This window comes from Crinia signifera, chromosome 1 (genome assembly GCF_055691185.1).
Source record: "Crinia signifera chromosome 1, ASM5569118v1, whole genome shotgun sequence".
Classification (NCBI taxonomy): domain Eukaryota; kingdom Metazoa; phylum Chordata; class Amphibia; order Anura; family Myobatrachidae; genus Crinia; species Crinia signifera.
The window spans coordinates 211,212,329-211,227,521 of record NC_139217.1 but is presented as its reverse complement, the minus strand read 5'-3'; positions in this window follow the sequence as shown (position 1 = coordinate 211,227,521).

Genomic DNA, 15,193 nt, shown 5'->3' with positions numbered 1-15,193 from the left:
AGTACATAAACCAATCAGAATGGTGTATTTTGAATGACAATTGCATCAACCAATCAGATGGTCTCAATTCTAAACTAATTTGCATAAGGGCTTTATTTGCTCTCCATAACTTACTGAGGTCCTTCCTAACCCTAGTTTAATTGAAAACCTATAAAACCAGCCACAGATAGTTGATAACAAGAGCATTCTTGACCAATTGTCTTGCTGGTTGAAGACTAATGCATGATAGTCCCAGCAAAAGTTGTAAAATAGAGAACTGTTGACTGACAGTACATAAACCAATCAGAATGGCTTATTTTGAATGACAATGGCATCAACCAATCAGATGGTCTCAATTCTGAACTAATTTGCATAAGGGCTTTATTTGCTCTCCATAACTTACTGAGGTCCTTCCTAACCCTAGTTTAATTGAAAACCAACAAAACCAGCCACAGATAGTTGATAACAAGAGCATTCTTGACCAATTGTCTTGCTGGTTGAAGACTAATGCATGATAGTCCCAGCAAAAGTTGTAAATTAGAAAACTGTTGACTGACAGTATATAAACCAATCAGAATGGCTTATTTTGAATGACAGTTGCATCAACCAATCAGATGATCTCAATTCCGAACTAGTTTGCATAAGGGCTTTATTTGCTCTCCATAACTTACTGAGGTCCTTCCTAACCCTAGTTTAATTGAAAACCTACAAAACCAGCCACAGATAGTTGATAACAAGAGCATTCTTGACCAATTGTCTTGCTGGTTGAAGACTAATGCATGATAGTCCCAGCAAAAGTTGTAAAATAGAGAACTGTTGACTGACAGTACATAAACCAATCAGAATGGCTTATTTTGAATGATAGTTGCATCAACCAATCAGATGATCTCAATTCTGAACTAATTTGCATAAGGGCTTTATTTGCTCTCCATAACTTACTGAGGTCCTTCCTAACCCTAGTTTAATTGAACACCTGCAGAACCAGCCACAGATTGTTGATAACAAGAGCATTCTTGACCAATTGTCTTGCTGGTTGAAGACTAATGCATGATAGTCCCAGCAAAAGTTGTAAAATAGAGAACTGTTGACTGACAGTACATAAATTAATCGGAATGGCTTATTTTGAATGATAGTTGCATCAACCAATCAGATGATCTCAATTCTGAACTAATTTGCATAAGGGCTTTATTTGCTCTCCATAACTTACTGAGGTCCTTCCTAACCCTAGTTTAATTGAAAACCTACAAAACCAGCCACAGATAGTTGATAACAAGAGCATTCTTGACCAATTGTCTTGCTGGTTGAAGACTAATGCATGATAGTCCCAGCAAAAGTTGTAAAATAGAGAACTGTTGACTGACAGTACATAAACCAATCAGAATGGCTTATTTTGAATGATAGTTGCATCAACCAATCAGATGGTCTCAATTCTAAACTAATTTGCATAAGGGCTTTATTTGCTCTCCATAACTTACTGAGGTCCTTCCTAACCCTAGTTTAATTGAAAACCTATAAAACCAGCCACAGATAGTTGATAACAAGAGCATTCTTGACCAATTGTCTTGCCGGTTGAAGACTAATGCATGATAGTCCCAGCAAAAGTTGTAAAATAGAGAACTGTTGACTGACAGTACATAAACCAATCAGAATGGCTTATTTTGAATGACAATGGCATCAACCAATCAGATGGTCTCAATTCTGAACTAATTTGCATAAGGGCTTTATTTGCTCTCCATAACTTACTGAGGTCCTTCCTAACCCTAGTTTAATTGAAAACCAACAAAACCAGCCACAGATAGTTGATAACAAGAGCATTCTTTACCAATTGTCTTGCTGGTTAAAGACTAATGCATGATAGTCCCAGCAAAAGTTGTGAAATAAGGAACTGTTGACTGACAGTACATAAACCAATCAGAATGTCTTATTTTGATTGACAATTGCATCAACCAATCAGATGGTCTCAATTCTAAACTAATTTGCATAAGGGCTTTATTTGCTCTCCATAACTACTGAGGTCCTTCCTAACCCTAGTTTAATTGAAAACCTACAAAACCAGCCACAGATAGTTGATAACAAGAGCATTCTTGACCAATTGTCTTGCTGGTTGAAGATTAATGCATGATAGTCCCAGCAAAAGTTGTAAAATAGAGAACTGTTGACTGACAGTAAATAAACCAATCAGAATGGCTTATTTTGAATGACAATTGCATCAACCAATCAGATGGTCTCAATTCTAAACTAATTAGCATAATGGCTTTATTTGCTCTCCATAACTTACTGAGGTCTTTCCTAACCCTGGTTTAATTGAACACCTGCAGAACCAGCCACAGATAGTTGATAACAAGAGCATTCTTGACCAATTGTCTTGCTGGTTGAAGACTAATGCATGATAGTCCCAGCAAAAGTTGTAAAATAGAAAACTGTCAGTCAGACAGTACATAAACCAATCAGAATGGCTTATTTAGAATGACAGTTGCATCAACCAATCATATGATCTCAATTCTGAACCAATTTGCATAAGGGCTTTATTTGCTCTTCATAACTTACTGAGGTCCTTCCTCACCCTATTCTAATTGAACACCTGCAGAACCAGCCACAGATAGTTGATAACAAGAACATTATTGACCACTTGTCTTGCTGTTTGAAGGCTATTGCGTGATGGTGATAGCAAAAGTTGTAAAATAGAAAACTGTTGACTACATTCTTGACGAATTGACTTTCTGGTTAAAGATTTTAGCATGATGGTCCCAGCAAAAGTTATAAAATAGAAAACTGTTGACTGACAGCACATAAACCAATCAGAATGGCTTATTTTTAATGACAATTGCATCAACCAATCAGATGGTCTCAATTCTAAACTAATTTGCATAAGGGCTTTATTTGCTCTTCATAACTTACTGAGGTCCTTCCTCACCCTAGTCTAATAGAACACCTGCAGAACCAGCCACAGATAGTTGATAACAAGAGCATTCTTGACCAATTGTCTTGCTGGTTGAAGACTAATGCATGATAGTCCCAGCAAAAGTTGTAAAATAGAAAACTGTTGACTGACAGTATATAAACCAATCAGAATGGCTTATTTTGAATGACAGTTGCATCAACCAATCAGATGATCTCAATTCTGAACTAATTTGCATAAGGGCTTTATTTGCTCTCCATAACTTACTGAGGTCCTTCCTAACCCTAGTTTAATTGAATACCTGCAGAACCAGCCACAGATAGTTGATAACAAGAGCATTCTTGACCATATGTCTTGCTGGTTGAAGACTAATGAATGATAGTCCCAGCAAAAGTTGTAAAATAGAAAACTGTTGACTGACAGTATATAAACCAATCAGAATGGCTTATTTTGAATGACAGTTGGATCAACCAATCATATGATCTCAATTCTGAACTAATTTGCATAAGGGCTTTATTTGCTCTCCATAACTTACTGAGGTCCTTCCTAACCCTAGTTTAATTGAATACCTGCAGAACCAGCCACAGATAGTTGATAACAAGAGCATTCTTGACCAATTGTCTTGCTGGTTGAAGACTAATGCATGATAGTCCCAGCAAAAGTTGTAAAATAGAAAACTGTTGACTGACAGTATATAAACCAATCAGAATGGCTTATTTTGAATGACAGTTGCATCAACCAATCAGATGATCTCAATTCTGAACTAATTTGCATAATGGCTTTATTTGCTCTCCATAACTTACTGAGGTCCTTCCTAACCCTAGTTTAATTGAAAACCTACAAAACCAGCCACAGATAGTTGATAACAAGAGCATTCTTGATCAATTGTCTTGCTGGTTGAAGACTAATGCATGATAGTCCCAGCAAAAGTTGTAAAATAGAGAACTGTTGACTGACAGTACATAAACCAATCAGAATGGCTTATTTTGAATGACAGTTGCATCAACCAATCAGATGGTCTCAATTCTGAACTAATTTGCATAAGGGCTTTATTTGCTCTTTATAACTTACTGAGGTCCTTCCTAACCCTATTCTAATTGAACACCTGCAGAACCAGCCACAGATAGTTGATAACAAGAACATTATTGACCAATTGTCTTGCTGGTTGAAGACTATTGCATGATGGTCCCAGCAAACGTTGTAAAATAGGAAACTGTTGACTGACAGTATATAAACCAATCAGAATGGCTTATTTTGAATGACAGTTGCATCAACCAATCAGATGATCTCAATTCTGAACTAATTTACATAATGGCTTTATTTGCTCTTCATAACTTACTGAGGTCCTTCCTCACCCTAGTCTAATTGAACACCTGCAGAACCAGCCACAGATAGTTGATAACAAGAACATTCTTGACCAATTGTCTTGCTGGTTAAAGGCTATTGCGTGATGGTGCCAGCAAAATTTGTAAAATAGAAAACTGTTGACTACATTCTTGACCAATTGTCTTGCTGGTTGAAGAATATTGCATGATGGTCCCAGCAAAAGTTATAAAATAGAAAACTGTTGACTGACAGCACATAAACCAATCAGAATGGCTTATTTTGAATGACAATGGCATCAACCAATCAGATGGTCTCAATTCTGAACTAATTTGCATAAGGGCTTTATTTGCTCTCCATAACTTACTGAGGTCCTTCCTAACCCTAGTTTAATTGAAAACCAACAAAACCAGCCACAGATAGTTGATAACAAGAGCATTCTTGACCAATTGTCTTGCCGGTTGAAGACTAATGCATGATAGTCCCAGCAAAAGTTGTAAAATAGAGAACTGTTGACTGACAGTACATAAACCAATCAGAATGGCTTATTTTGAATGACAATGGCATCAACCAATCAGATGGTCTCAATTCTGAACTAATTTGCATAAGGGCTTTATTTGCTCTCCATAACTTACTGAGGTCCTTCCTAACCCTAGTTTAATTGAAAACCAACAAAACCAGCCACAGATAGTTGATAACAAGAGCATTCTTTACCAATTGTCTTGCTGGTTAAAGACTAATGCATGATAGTCCCAGCAAAAGTTGTGAAATAAAGAACTGTTGACTGACAGTACATAAACCAATCAGAATGTCTTATTTTGATTGACAATTGCATCAACCAATCAGATGGTCTCAATTCTAAACTAATTTGCATAAGGGCTTTATTTGCTCTCCATAACTACTGAGGTCCTTCCTAACCCTAGTTTAATTGAAAACCTACAAAACCAGCCACAGATAGTTGATAACAAGAGCATTCTTGACCAATTGTCTTGCTGGTTGAAGATTAATGCATGATAGTCCCAGCAAAAGTTGTAAAATAGAGAACTGTTGACTGACAGTAAATAAACCAATCAGAATGGCTTATTTTGAATGACAATTGCATCAACCAATCAGATGGTCTCAATTCTAAACTAATTAGCATAATGGCTTTATATGCTCTCCATAACTTACTGAGGTCTTTCCTAACCCTGGTTTAATTGAAAACCTACAAAACCAGCCACAGATAGTTGATAACAAGAGCATTCTTGACCAATTGTCTTGCTGGTTGAAGACTAATGCATGATAGTCCCAGCAAAAGTTGTAAAATAGAAAACTGTTGACTGACAGTACATAAACCAATCAGAATGGCTTATTTAGAATGACAGTTGCATCAACCAATCATATGATCTCAATTCTGAACCAATTTGCATAAGGGCTTTATTTGCTCTTCATAACTTACTGAGGTCCTTCCTCACCCTATTCTAATTGAACACCTGCAGAACCAGCCACAGATAGTTGATAACAAGAACATTATTGACCACTTGTCTTGCTGTTTGAAGGCTATTGCGTGATGGTGATAGCAAAAGTTGTAAAATAGAAAACTGTTGACTACATTCTTGACGAATTGACTTTCTGGTTAAAGATTTTAGCATGATGGTCCCAGCAAAAGTTATAAAATAGAAAACTGTTGACTGACAGCACATAAACCAATCAGAATGGCTTATTTTTAATGACAATTGCATCAACCAATCAGATGGTCTCAATTCTAAACTAATTTGCATAAGGGCTTTATTTGCTCTTCATAACTTACTGAGGTCCTTCCTAACCCTAGTTTAATTGAAAACCTACAAAACCAGCCACAGATAGTTGATAACAAGAGCACTCTTGACCAATTGTCTTACTGGTTGAAGAATAATGCATGATAGTCCCAGCAAAAGTTGTAAAATAGAAAACTGTTGACTGACAGTACATAAACCAATCAGAATGGCTTATTTTGAATGACAGTTGCATCAACCAATCATATGATCTCAATTTAGAACTAATTTGCATAAGGGCTTTATTTGCTCTTCATAACTTACTGAGGTCCTTCCTCACCCTAGTCGAATAGAACACCTGCAGAACCAGCCACAGGTAGTTGATAACAAGAGCATTCTTGACCAATTGTCTTGCTGGTTGAAGACTAATGCATGATAGTCCCAGCAAAAGTTGTAAAATAGAAAACTGTTGACTGACAGTATATAAACCAATCAGAATGGCTTATTTTGAATGACAGTTGCATCAACCAATCAGATGATCTCAATTCTGAACTAATTTGCATAAGGGCTTTATTTGCTCTCCATAACTTACTGAGGTCCTTCCTAACCCTAGTTTAATTGAATACCTGCAGAACCAGCCACAGATAGTTGATAACAAGAGCATTCTTGACCAATTGTCTTGCTGGTTGAAGACTAATGCATGATAGTCCCAGCAAAAGTTGTAAAATAGAAAACTGTTGACTGACAGTATATAAACCAATCAGAATGGCTTATTTTGAATGACAGTTGCATCAACCAATCATATGATCTCAATTCTGAACTAATTTGCATAAGGGCTTTATTTGCTCTCCATAACTTATTGAGGTCTTTCCTAACCCTAGTTTAATTGAATACCTGCAGAACCAGCCACAGATAGTTGATAACAAGAGCATTATTGACCAATTGTCTTGCTGGTTGAAGACTAATGCATGATAGTCCCAGCAAAAGTTGTAAAATAGAGAACTGTTGACTGACAGTACATAAACCAATCAGAATGGCTTATTTTGAATGACAGTTGCATCAACCAATCAGATGATCTCAATTCTGAACTAATTTGCATAAGGGCTTTATTTGCTCTCCATAACTTACTGAGGTCCTTCCTAACCCTAGTTTAATTGAACACCTGCAGAACCAGCCACAGATTGTTGATAACAAGAGCATTCTTGACCAATTGTCTTGCTGGTTGAAGACTAATGCATGATAGTCCCAGCAAAAGTTGTGAAATAAAGAACTGTTGACTGACAGTACATAAACCAATCAGAATGGTGTATTTTGAATGACAATTGCATCAACCAATCAGATGGTCTCAATTCTAAACTAATTTGCATAAGGGCTTTATTTGCTCTCCATAACTTACTGAGGTCTTTCCTAACCCTAGTTTAATTGAAAACCTACAAAACCAGCCACAGATAGTTGATAACAAGAGCATTCTTGACCAATTGTCTTGCTGGTTGAAGACTAATGCATGATAGTCCCAGCAAAAGTTGTAAAATAGAAAACTGATGACTGACAGTACATAAACCAATCAGAATGGCTTATTTTGAATGACAGTTGCATCAACCAATCAGATGATCTCAATTCTGAACTAATTTGCATAAGGGCTTTATTTGCTCTCCATAACTTACTGAGGTCCTTCCTAACCCTAGTTTAATTGAACACCTGCAGAACCAGCCACAGATTGTTGATAACAAGAGCATTCTTGACCAATTGTCTTGCTGGTTGAAGACTAATGCATGATAGTCCCAGCAAAAGTTGTAAAATAGAAAACTGTTGACTGACAGTACATAAACCAATCAGAATGGTGTATTTTGAATGACAATTGCATCAACCAATCAGATGGTCTCAATTCTAAACTAATTTGCATAAGGGCTTTATTTGCTCTCCATAACTTACTGAGGTCCTTCCTAACCCTAGTTTAATTGAAAACCTATAAAACCAGCCACAGATAGTTGATAACAAGAGCATTCTTGACCAATTGTCTTGCTGGTTGAAGACTAATGCATGATAGTCCCAGCAAAAGTTGTAAAATAGAGAACTGTTGACTGACAGTACATAAACCAATCAGAATGGCTTATTTTGAATGACAATGGCATCAACCAATCAGATGGTCTCAATTCTGAACTAATTTGCATAAGGGCTTTATTTGCTCTCCATAACTTACTGAGGTCCTTCCTAACCCTAGTTTAATTGAAAACCAACAAAACCAGCCACAGATAGTTGATAACAAGAGCATTCTTGACCAATTGTCTTGCTGGTTGAAGACTAATGCATGATAGTCCCAGCAAAAGTTGTAAATTAGAAAACTGTTGACTGACAGTATATAAACCAATCAGAATGGCTTATTTTGAATGACAGTTGCATCAACCAATCAGATGATCTCAATTCTGAACTAATTTGCATAAGGGCTTTATTTGCTCTCCATAACTTACTGAGGTCCTTCCTAACCCTAGTTTAATTGAAAACCTACAAAACCAGCCACAGATAGTTGATAACAAGAGCATTCTTGACCAATTGTCTTGCTGGTTGAAGACTAATGCATGATAGTCCCAGCAAAAGTTGTAAAATAGAGAACTGTTGACTGACAGTACATAAACCAATCAGAATGGCTTATTTTGAATGATAGTTGCATCAACCAATCAGATGATCTCAATTCTGAACTAATTTGCATAAGGGCTTTATTTGCTCTCCATAACTTACTGAGGTCCTTCCTAACCCTAGTTTAATTGAACACCTGCAGAACCAGCCACAGATTGTTGATAACAAGAGCATTCTTGACCAATTGTCTTGCTGGTTGAAGACTAATGCATGATAGTCCCAGCAAAAGTTGTAAAATAGAGAACTGTTGACTGACAGTACATAAATTAATCGGAATGGCTTATTTTGAATGATAGTTGCATCAACCAATCAGATGATCTCAATTCTGAACTAATTTGCATAAGGGCTTTATTTGCTCTCCATAACTTACCGAGGTCCTTCCTAACCCTAGTTTAATTGAAAACCTACAAAACCAGCCACAGATAGTTGATAACAAGAGCATTCTTGACCAATTGTCTTGCTGGTTGAAGACTAATGCATGATAGTCCCAGCAAAAGTTGTAAAATAGAGAACTGTTGACTGACAGTACATAAACCAATCAGAATGGCTTATTTTGAATGATAGTTGCATCAACCAATCAGATGATCTCAATTCTGAACTAATTTGCATAAGGGCTTTATTTGCTCTCCATAACTTACTGAGGTCCTTCCTAACCCTAGTTTAATTGAACACCTGCAGAACCAGCCACAGATTGTTGATAACAAGAGCATTCTTGACCAATTGTCTTGCTGGTTGAAGACTAATGCATGATAGTCCCAGCAAAAGTTGTAAAATACAAAACTGTTGACTGACAGTACATAAACCAATCAGAATGGTGTATTTTGAATGACAATTGCATCAACCAATCAGATGGTCTCAATTCTAAACTAATTTGCATAAGGGCTTTATTTGCTCTCCATAACTTACTGAGGTCCTTCCTAACCCTAGTTTAATTGAAAACCTATAAAACCAGCCACAGATAGTTGATAACAAGAGCATTCTTGACCAATTGTGTTGCCGGTTGAAGACTAATGCATGATAGTCCCAGCAAAAGTTGTAAAATAGAGAACTGTTGACTGACAGTACATAAACCAATCAGAATGGCTTATTTTGAATGACAATGGCATCAACCAATCAGATGGTCTCAATTCTGAACTAATTTGCATAAGGGCTTTATTTGCTCTCCATAACTTACTGAGGTCCTTCCTAACCCTAGTTTAATTGAAAACCAACAAAACCAGCCACAGATAGTTGATAACAAGAGCATTCTTTACCAATTGTCTTGCTGGTTAAAGACTAATGCATGATAGTCCCAGCAAAAGTTGTGAAATAAGGAACTGTTGACTGACAGTACATAAACCAATCAGAATGTCTTATTTTGATTGACAATTGCATCAACCAATCAGATGGTCTCAATTCTAAACTAATTTGCATAAGGGCTTTATTTGCTCTCCATAACTACTGAGGTCCTTCCTAACCCTAGTTTAATTGAAAACCTACAAAACCAGCCACAGATAGTTGATAACAAGAGCATTCTTGACCAATTGTCTTGCTGGTTGAAGATTAATGCATGATAGTCCCAGCAAAAGTTGTAAAATAGAGAACTGTTGACTGACAGTAAATAAACCAATCAGAATGGCTTATTTTGAATGACAATTGCATCAACCAATCAGATGGTCTCAATTCTAAACTAATTAGCATAATGGCTTTATTTGCTCTCCATAACTTACTGAGGTCTTTCCTAACCCTGGTTTAATTGAACACCTGCAGAACCAGCCACAGATAGTTGATAACAAGAGCATTCTTGACCAATTGTCTTGCTGGTTGAAGACTAATGCATGATAGTCCCAGCAAAAGTTGTAAAATAGAAAACTGTCAGTCAGACAGTACATAAACCAATCAGAATGGCTTATTTAGAATGACAGTTGCATCAACCAATCATATGATCTCAATTCTGAACCAATTTGCATAAGGGCTTTATTTGCTCTTCATAACTTACTGAGGTCCTTCCTCACCCTATTCTAATTGAACACCTGCAGAACCAGCCACAGATAGTTGATAACAAGAACATTATTGACCACTTGTCTTGCTGTTTGAAGGCTATTGCGTGATGGTGATAGCAAAAGTTGTAAAATAGAAAACTGTTGACTACATTCTTGACGAATTGACTTTCTGGTTAAAGATTTTAGCATGATGGTCCCAGCAAAAGTTATAAAATAGAAAACTGTTGACTGACAGCACATAAACCAATCAGAATGGCTTATTTTAATGACAATTGCATCAACCAATCAGATGGTCTCAATTCTAAACTAATTTGCATAAGGGCTTTATTTGCTCTTCATAACTTACTGAGGTCCTTCCTCACCCTAGTCTAATAGAACACCTGCAGAACCAGCCACAGATAGTTGATAACAAGAGCATTCTTGACCAATTGTCTTGCTGGTTGAAGACTAATGCATGATAGTCCCAGCAAAAGTTGTAAAATAGAAAACTGTTGACTGACAGTATATAAACCAATCAGAATGGCTTATTTTGAATGACAGTTGCATCAACCAATCAGATGATCTCAATTCTGAACTAATTTGCATAAGGGCTTTATTTGCTCTCCATAACTTACTGAGGTCCTTCCTAACCCTAGTTTAATTGAATACCTGCAGAACCAGCCACAGATAGTTGATAACAAGAGCATTCTTGACCATATGTCTTGCTGGTTGAAGACTAATGAATGATAGTCCCAGCAAAAGTTGTAAAATAGAAAACTGTTGACTGACAGTATATAAACCAATCAGAATGGCTTATTTTGAATGACAGTTGGATCAACCAATCATATGATCTCAATTCTGAACTAATTTGCATAAGGGCTTTATTTGCTCTCCATAACTTATTGAGGTCTTTCCTAACCCTAGTTTAATTGAATACCTGCAGAACCAGCCACAGATAGTTGATAACAAGAGCATTATTGACCAATTGTCTTGCTGGTTGAAGACTAATGCATGATAGTCCCAGCAAAAGTTGTAAAATAGAGAACTGTTGACTGACAGTATATAAACCAATCAGAATGGCTTATTTTGAATGACAGTTGCATCAACCAATCAGATGATCTCAATTCTGAACTAATTTGCATAAGGGCTTTATTTGCTCTCCATAACTTACTGAGGTCCTTCCTAGCCCTAGTTTAATTGAACACCTGCAGAACCAGCCACAGATTGTTGATAACAAGAGCATTCTTGACCAATTGTCTTGCTGGTTGAAGACTAATGCATGATAGTCCCAGCAAAAGTTGTGAAATAAAGAACTGTTGACTGACAGTACATAAACCAATCAGAATGGTGTATTTTGAATGACAATTGCATCAACCAATCAGATGGTCTCAATTCTAAACTAATTTGCATAAGGGCTTTATTTGCTCTCCATAACTTACTGAGGTCTTTCCTAACCCTAGTTTAATTGAAAACCTACAAAACCAGCCACAGATAGTTGATAACAAGAGCATTCTTGACCAATTGTCTTGCTGGTTGAAGACTAATGCATGATAGTCCCAGCAAAAGTTGTAAATTAGAAAACTGTTGACTGACAGTATATAAACCAATCAGAATGGCTTATTTTGAATGACAGTTGCATCAACCAATCAGATGATCTCAATTCTGAACTAATTTGCATAAGGGCTTTATTTGCTCTCCATAACTTACTGAGGTCCTTCCTAACCCTAGTTTAATTGAAAACATACAAAACCAGCCACAGATAGTTGATAACAAGAGCATTCTTGACCAATTGTCTTGCTGGTTGAAGACTAATGCATGATAGTCCCAGCAAAAGTTGTAAAATAGAGAACTGTTGACTGACAGTACATAAACCAATCAGAATGGCTTATTTTGAATGATAGTTGCATCAACCAATCAGATGATCTCAATTCTGAACTAATTTGCATAAGGGCTTTATTTGCTCTCCATAACTTACTGAGGTCCTTCCTAACCCTAGTTTAATTGAACACCTGCAGAACCAGCCACAGATTGTTGATAACAAGAGCATTCTTGACCAATTGTCTTGCTGGTTGAAGACTAATGCATGATAGTCCCAGCAAAAGTTGTAAAATAGAAAACTGTTGACTGACAGTACATAAACCAATCAGAATGGTGTATTTTGAATGACAATTGCATCAACCAATCAGATGGTCTCAATTCTAAACTAATTTGCATAAGGGCTTTATTTGCTCTCCATAACTTACTGAGGTCCTTCCTAACCCTAGTTTAATTGAAAACCTATAAAACCAGCCACAGATAGTTGATAACAAGAGCATTCTTGACCAATTGTCTTGCTGGTTGAAGACTAATGCATGATAGTCCCAGCAAAAGTTGTAAAATAGAGAACTGTTGACTGACAGTACATAAACCAATCAGAATGGCTTATTTTGAATGACAATTGCATCAACTAATCAGATGGTCTTAATTCTAAACTAATTTGCATAAGGGCTTTATTTGCTCTCCATAACTTACTGAGGTCCTTCCTAACCCTAGTTTAATTGAAAACCTACAAAACCAGCCACAGATAGTTGATAACAAGAGCATTCTTGACCAATTGTCTTGCTGGTTGAAGACTAATGCATGATAGTCCCAGCAAAAGTTGTAAAATAGAGAACTGTTGACTGACAGTACATAAACCAATCAGAATGGTGTATTTTGAATGACAATTGCATCAACCAATCAGATGGTCTCAATTCTAAACTAATTTGCATAAGGGCTTTATTTGCTCTCCATAACTTACTGAGGTCCTTCCTAACCCTAGTTTAATTGAAAACCTATAAAACCAGCCACAGATAGTTGATAACAAGAGCATTCTTGACCAATTGTCTTGCTGGTTGAAGACTAATGCATGATAGTCCCAGCAAAAGTTGTAAAATAGAGAACTGTTGACTGACAGTACATAAACCAATCAGAATGGCTTATTTTGAATCACAATTGCATCAACCAATCAGATGGTCTCAATTCTAAACTAATTTGCATAAGGGCTTTATTTGCTCTCCATAACGTACTGAGGTCTTTCCTAACCCTAGTTTAATTGAACACCTGCAGAACCAGCCACAGATAGTTGATAACAAGAGCATTCTTGACCAATTGTCTTGCTGGTTGAAGACTAATGCATGATAGTCCGAGTAAAAGTTGTAAAATAGAAAACTGTTGACTGACAGTACATAAACCAATCAGAATGGCTTATTTTGAATGACAGTTGCATCAACCAATCATATGATCTCAATTCTGAACTAATTTGCATAAGGGCTTTATTTGCTCTCCATAACTTACTGAGGTCCTTCCTAACCCTAGTTTAATTGAAAACCTATAAAACCAGCCACAGATAGTTGATAACAAGAGCATTCTTGACCAATTGTCTTGCTGGTTGAAGACTAATGCATGATAGTCCCAGCAAAAGTTGTAAAATAGAGAACTGTTGACTGACAGTACATAAACCAATCAGAATGGCTTATTTTGAATCACAATTGCATCAACCAATCAGATGGTCTCAATTCTAAACTAATTTGCATAAGGGCTTTATTTGCTCTCCATAACGTACTGAGGTCTTTCCTAACCCTAGTTTAATTGAACACCTGCAGAACCAGCCACAGATAGTTGATAACAAGAGCATTCTTGACCAATTGTCTTGCTGGTTGAAGACTAATGCATGATAGTCCGAGTAAAAGTTGTAAAATAGAAAACTGTTGACTGACAGTACATAAACCAATCAGAATGGCTTATTTTGAATGACAGTTGCATCAACCAATCATATGATCTCAATTCTGAACTAATTTGCATAAGGGCTTTATTTGCTCTCCATAACTTACTGAGGTCCTTCCTAACCCTAGTTTAATTGAAAACCTACAAAACCAGCCACAGATAGTTGATAACAAGAGCATTCTTGACCAATTGTCTTGCTGGTTGAAGACTAATGCATGATAGTCCCAGCAAAAGTTGTAAAATAGAAAACTGTTGACTGACAGTACATAAACCAATGAGAATGGCTTATTTTGAATGACAGTTGCATCAACCAATCATATGATCTCAATTCTGAACCAATTTGCATAAGGGCTTTATTTGCTCTTCATAAGTTACTGAGGTCCTTCCTCACCCTAGTCTAATTGAACACCTGCAGAACCAGCCACAGATAGTTGATAACAAGAGCATTCTTGACCAATTGTCTTGCTGGTTGAAGACTAATGCATGATAGTCCCAGCAAAAGTTGTAAAATAGAAAACTGTTGACTGACAGTATATAAACCAATCAGAATGGCTTATTTTGAATGACAGTTGCATCAACCAATCAGATGATCTCAATTTTGAACTAATTTGCATAAGGGCTTTATTTGCTCTCCATAACTTACTGAGTTCCTTCCTAACCCTAGTTTAATTGAAAACCTACAAAACCAGCCACAGATAGTTGATAACAAGAGCATTCTTGACCAATTGTCTTGCTGGTTGAAGACTAATGCATGATAGTCCCAGCAAAAGTTGTAAAATAGAAAACTGTTGACTGACAGTACATAAACCAATCAGAATGGCTTATTTTGAATGACAGTTGCATCAACCAATCATATGATCTCAATTCTGAACCAATTTGCATAAGGGCTTTATTTGCTCTTCATAAGTTACTGAGGTCCT